At 45.3% G+C, this 5,772-nt stretch overlaps 1 long non-coding RNA gene across 1 annotated transcript; it reads right to left on the bottom strand.

Moving 5' to 3' along the window:
- Nucleotides 1-1,852: 1,852 nt before the first annotated feature.
- LOC141097234 (uncharacterized) lies at nt 1,853-5,192 on the bottom strand. The gene is made up of 5 exons (XR_012233893.1): nt 5,059-5,192; nt 4,921-4,981; nt 4,439-4,850; nt 3,419-3,578; nt 1,853-3,307 (listed from the first exon to the last, which is right to left on the bottom strand). It is a non-coding gene; the product is annotated as an uncharacterized lncRNA (long non-coding RNA).
- Nucleotides 5,193-5,772: the final 580 nt, after the last annotated feature.

Genomic DNA, 5,772 nt, shown 5'->3' on the forward strand with positions numbered 1-5,772 from the left:
AAAATGCAGAAAGATTCTGGACAGTCTGCAATTTCCCTAATTGTTTGGATGCGGTGGATGGGAAACGCATGAGGATTATAAAACCCAAGAGAACTGGATCAGAGTACTACAACTATAAAAAGTACTTCTCTACAGTACTAATGGCCATTTCTGATGCAGACTGTAAGGGTACCGTTACACTTAGCGATGCACCAGCGATCCCGACAAAGATATGGATCGCTGGTGCATCGCTAAGTGGTCGTTAGTGAGCTGCCACACAGGCAGATCTCACCAGCGACATAGCAGGGGTCGGGGGTCGCTACTTACCTGTCAGACGTGGCGATCCTGACGTCCTCCCACCCGCGTCCACACGTCGCTTGTCGGCACCACAGGAAGCCCAGCAGGAAGCGCTCGGCGAGAAATGGTCCAGGACCTTCTCGCGCGATCAGCGATAACCAGCGGGGCAGCGGTCGGAGGTAAGTATCAGACATAGCGATATCGCTAGCAATATCACTATAACGTCACAAAAACCAGTGATGTTACAGCGATATTGCTAGCGATATCGCTATGTGTAACGGGTGCTTAAGTTTGTTGCAGTGGACATTGGTGCATTTGGGCGTGCAAATGACTCCCAGGCTTTTAAGAACTCAGACATGGGACAGAGGTTGTATGGCAACCAGTTCAATTTCCCCATGCCACGGCCTCTTCCCAAAACCGAACGTCTGCCACAGCCCTTTGTAATGGTTGGGGATGAGGCATTCCAGATGTGCCAACACCTGCTGAAATCATACTCCAGCCGGGACTTGGACCACACTAAAAGAATTTTTAATTACAGGTTGACCAGGGCCAGAAGAACTGTAGAGTGTGCCTTTGGTATACTAGTATCCAGATGGCGAATTCTCTCCACAGCCATTAATCTTAAACTAGAAATTGTGGATGAGGTGGTGAAGGCCTGTGTTGTTCTACACAATTTTGTGATGGATAGAGAGCACCCTAGTTTTGAACTAGATGATTCTTCTCCTAACCCCTTGCCAGAATTTAATCAGCATCCTCTATGGTCATCGGTTGAAGTAGTGCAAATGAGGGACCAATTTGCGACCTACTTCACCTCTGATATTGGACGGGTGGCCTGGCAAGAGCAAATGGTGTAACCTAATTTTTATGTGTTGTGTATGTTAATAAAACGCCTGTGTTTATACCTGTATGGTTTTTTCTTCAAAGTATGATACAACGCCAGGTTCATGCCCATATGACGTGTATTTTCAACATCATCTCCTCACTTTGTAAACCCACATTAAATAGAGTATGAGGTTGTTTAGAACTAGGTTCACCAACTCCAGTCCTCAAGGTACACCAACAGATCATGTTTTCAGGATTCCCTTTGTATTGCACAGGTGATGCAATTATCATGTTAGCAATACTAAGGAAATCCTGAAAACATGATCTGTTGGTGGGCCTTGAGGACTGGAGTTGGGGAACCCTGATTTACAAGGTCTATCTATAATAACCTTGGATTGTATTCCAAACAGTAAAATGATGTTACAAAACACCATAGTAGATTAACTGATAAGGATACTCATCAAGGTAACAATAGATAGTCCTTGCAATCAACACCATCATCTATTACGTTACCTGAGCAAAGACACTGAGGCCATGTAAAAAATTAACGTATATTGAGTTTTTCTTGTTTGCAGATACATATCTCCAAAATTGACACACAAAACGTGTCATTTCTGGGCTATGTGTACACAAAAAAGAAAAGTGTATGGCGCAGTGTGTGTACGGCGCAGTGTGTGTAGGCGGCGAAAGACACATTAACCAAACATTATTTGAACACAAAATATTCAATGTTTATTTTTTTTTTTTAATAAAATTATTTTCACTTTGAAGGACGTTTGGGAGAAGTGTTGGATACTTTGGGGGTGTGGAGAGAGGTGAAGGTGCTACTAAATTACTGGGGGAAGGGAGGTCAGGCATGATAAAGGAGGAAGGATGTGAAACATTGGAAGGAGAGGGGGGATTGAGTAACAAAGTCTTTTGTTTTTTCTTCTTTGGGGCAGGAGTCACCTGCCTGGACCGACTACCACCGTGTGACCACCTTCCATGGCTTGACCGCCTAGAGCTGCTGGTCCGTGGACGATGTAAATAAAAAACAGAATGAGGGTCTTCCCTAGGGTGCTCGGTGGTGGCGCTGGCGGTGCTCCTTGTAGGTGAAATGGTGGTGACAGTGACCATGGAAGGTGAATTACGCCCGGTGCTTCTGGTGGGAGAAGTGTGGGCTGTGCTCCGATATGGTGAAGTGGTGGCGATGCTATTCTGATGAGTTTTGGAGGTGCCATGAGGAGGCGAAGTGTTGGCGGTGATCCTCTGCAGAGTAGTGGTGGCGGTGCTCCTATGAGGAGATGTGGTGGTGGTGGTGGTCCTCTAAAGAGTGGTGGTTGGGGTGCTCCTTGAATGGTGCAGAGTTGTGGTGGTGCTCTCATGCATTGGAGAAGTGGCGATGCTCCAATCCGGAGATGTTCTTTCTGTGCGAACAGGTGAAGAGGTGGTGGCCCAACGAGATTTAGCGCTGGAGGTGCGCCAAGATGTGATAACGGTGGCAGTGCTGGTGCTCCAGACAGGAGCAATGCATGACATGGTGGTGGCGGCGGGGGTGGAATGTCCAGCAGCACTCGACATTGGTGTGGTGTAGTGGTGCCCAGATTGGCTAGGAATGCAGGTGGCTGTGCAGTGATATGCAGCAGAAGTCGGTACTGTGGTGAAGCGAGTCAGTGGTGGCACAGGTGGGAATGACAACACTGACTGCTGCACGTACTGATTCTGCTGCATAGCCTGCAAGTAAGCAGTGTTGCAGGCGTGTAAGACAGTCAGCTGTTGCTCAGGACTAAGGTGATCCGCCATGCCCCGTTCAGTTTTACTAAAGAAATGGTGCGCTGGTCTATTGAGGTCGGCCTCCAGCCAGTCAAGGTGCTGTGCGGAAGAGTGGAAGAGGTGTTCCAAGTAGTTAAAACCACGTTCCATTAGAGAAAATCCACTTTCCACTATTTCGGACAGCGTCTTGAGACTGGCATGAAAGGCCTCGCTCAAGTACATGAACTCGGGCAAGACAGGCCTGTCTGAGGCCCTCTGCCGCTGGCGCGTAGTGCCCGCATAACCAGTGGCAGAGACCTGGGACAGGGGAACACCTGATTGACCAGCTTCCTGGTCACCAGCTGTCTGTGTTGCTGACCTGCAACTTGCTTCCTGGCTGTCGGATGGCTGGGACGGGTCTGAGGTCGATTGATGAAGAGCCGCTCCCGGGACAGGTTGCAGGGTGCTGCTACAGGTGCTGTGGAAAAAAAAGGTAAACATTAGTATCCAGCATTAACAAGACGGATCAGCTGAAGAATATAAATTAGGGTTAATAAGCAAAAAAAAAAAAAAAAAAAAAAATACTTACGCTCTGGTGGCAAGTACTGGTCATAAGAATTCCAAGGTGCGATGATACCGATACTTGGCTCTTGTCCTTGCAGAAGAGCCACTGCGAACCTGTCCCTCAGCACGAACATCAGTGTTGAAACGGTCCTTCATCGAGCGCCAACGTGTGCAGACTTTGTTCACTTTTGAAACAATGGAAAAGAAAAACAAAATTAGGTTGGACAACACAATGATGGTATCTGTATTACTACACACACCTGAGTTGTCATCAATGCTGAATCACCAATAATTCAAATAAAAATGCATTCACTATTGAACCTGAGGACACATGTGTGTTTACTGCAAGCAGATCTCTTGCAGTAAACACACATGTATCATCAGGATCAAGAGTGAACCATAAAGAAGACAAAGCATTCAATACACAATGCGTACACTATTGAACCTGAGGACACATGTGTGTTTACTGCAAGCAGATCTCTTGCAGTAAACCCACATGTATCATCAGGATCAAGAGTGAACCATAAAAAAGACACAGCATTCAATACACAATGCATACACTATTGAACCTGAGGACACATGTGTGTTTACTGCAAGCAGATCTCTTGCAATAAACACACATGTATCATCAGGATCAAGAGTGAACCATAAAAAAGAGACAGCATTCAAGACACAATGCGTACACTATTGAACCTGAGGACACATGTGTGTTTACTGCAAGCAGATCTCTTGCAGTAAACACACATGTATCATCAGGATCAAGAGTGAACCATAAAAAAGACACAGCATTCAATACACAATGCGTACACTATTGAACCTGAGGACACGTGTGTTTACTGCAAGCAGATCTCTTGCAGCCAACACACATGTATCATCAGGATCAAGAGCGAACCATAAAAAAGAGACAGCATTCAAGACACAATGCGTACACTATTGAACCTGAGGACACATGTGTGTTTACTGCAAGCAGATCTCTTGCAGTAAACACACATGTATCATCAGGCTCAAGAGTCAATGCAGCATCACACAACAGAGAAATACTTACTGAGCGCCTTTTTGACAGTTGCAGAGGCGCTGTCCCAGCCCTCCATCAATGCTGCAGCCACTTCATTCCATAGCCGCCGGGTCACCACAATGTCCTTGTACTGCTGGTCACCGCTGTCCCACAACGAGACACGCTCCTGGACAAGGCTGATGAGTGGCTCATTGTCTAGATAGATGTCCTCATCGCGTTGTGGAACCTAGAAAAGAAATACATTTAGAATCTTTGCATTCATGGAGAGTGGTGATGGAGAAGAAAAAAAAAGGGGAGAAAAGCAGGACAGAAAAACCAGAATCCAATAAAAAATAAATAAAAAAATAGGAAAAAACTTTCCTACTGTGCGTCTCCTTCCCGCCGTGCTTTGTGTACGCTGATCTGGCTGCTCCCCCTCACTTGGCTGGTCCGATGCCGAGGTCTGTAAAAGAAAATAAATAATTAAACATTTGGACAGGCAGGTATACTTCACAAGACAGCAAACTACTCACCTCACGCTCTGCGTCTGCCATTTCTTCCGCTGCTGGTGAGTATTCGGATCCAGAAGACATTCTAGCAAAAGAAAAAAATAAAACATTACTACACATTATATATTTGAAAGCACAGGCTCGCAGAAAAATTATACTCACATAAAAGATGCTGTGATCCAAAATACGATCTCTGGCTGGGTGGGTGTCTTTTCTTCTTGCAGTATGTCTGGAGAGTGATGAGGTGGCACTACAAAGCCCTTCTTTTTATCTCCCATGCTCCCAAACAATGTTTCTTGTTGAGGGGCTGGATTTACACAGTGTCTAGACATTGTTTACTCCGAAATCGCACGAGCTCCCTAAGTGCTGACATGCGCACTATACAGCACACGTCAGCGTGCAAATAGACTGTAATACTATTTTTTTGCGTATTGCGTGCGCTGACGCGCGCATGCGCATTTTTAACGACGTTGGGCGGACCAAAAAATGCAACATAAATAACTTGATCACAAGAACAGAGCACATGTTCTATGTGGCAATAGATTCGGGTATACAACCAGGATATGGAGGGGAAGAAAAATCCCTATCGAGCTACCTAACAACTAGAAAACACGAAAAAATGGAGCAAAACATCCATATTTTTGACACAATTAAATATCAAACTTACTTTATTAGTACAAAAATCATCAGAAAAATATATCATCACAATGTATTGACAAAGACAGAGTCATTGAACACAGGTCAGAATGCACCAACATATACAGTAAAAACCATGCTGCACAATGAGCACCACAATAGAAAAGGTTAGGCCGACATATTACCCCAAGGATCCCACAAGATACATAATAGTACAGTATACAGTGACCATCGCCTAAG

Source organism: Dendrobates tinctorius, unplaced genomic scaffold (assembly GCF_039654945.1).
Source record: "Dendrobates tinctorius isolate UK_male_01 unplaced genomic scaffold, ASM3965494v1 ptg000083l, whole genome shotgun sequence".
In the NCBI taxonomy this organism is placed as follows: Eukaryota; Metazoa; Chordata; class Amphibia; order Anura; family Dendrobatidae; genus Dendrobates; species Dendrobates tinctorius.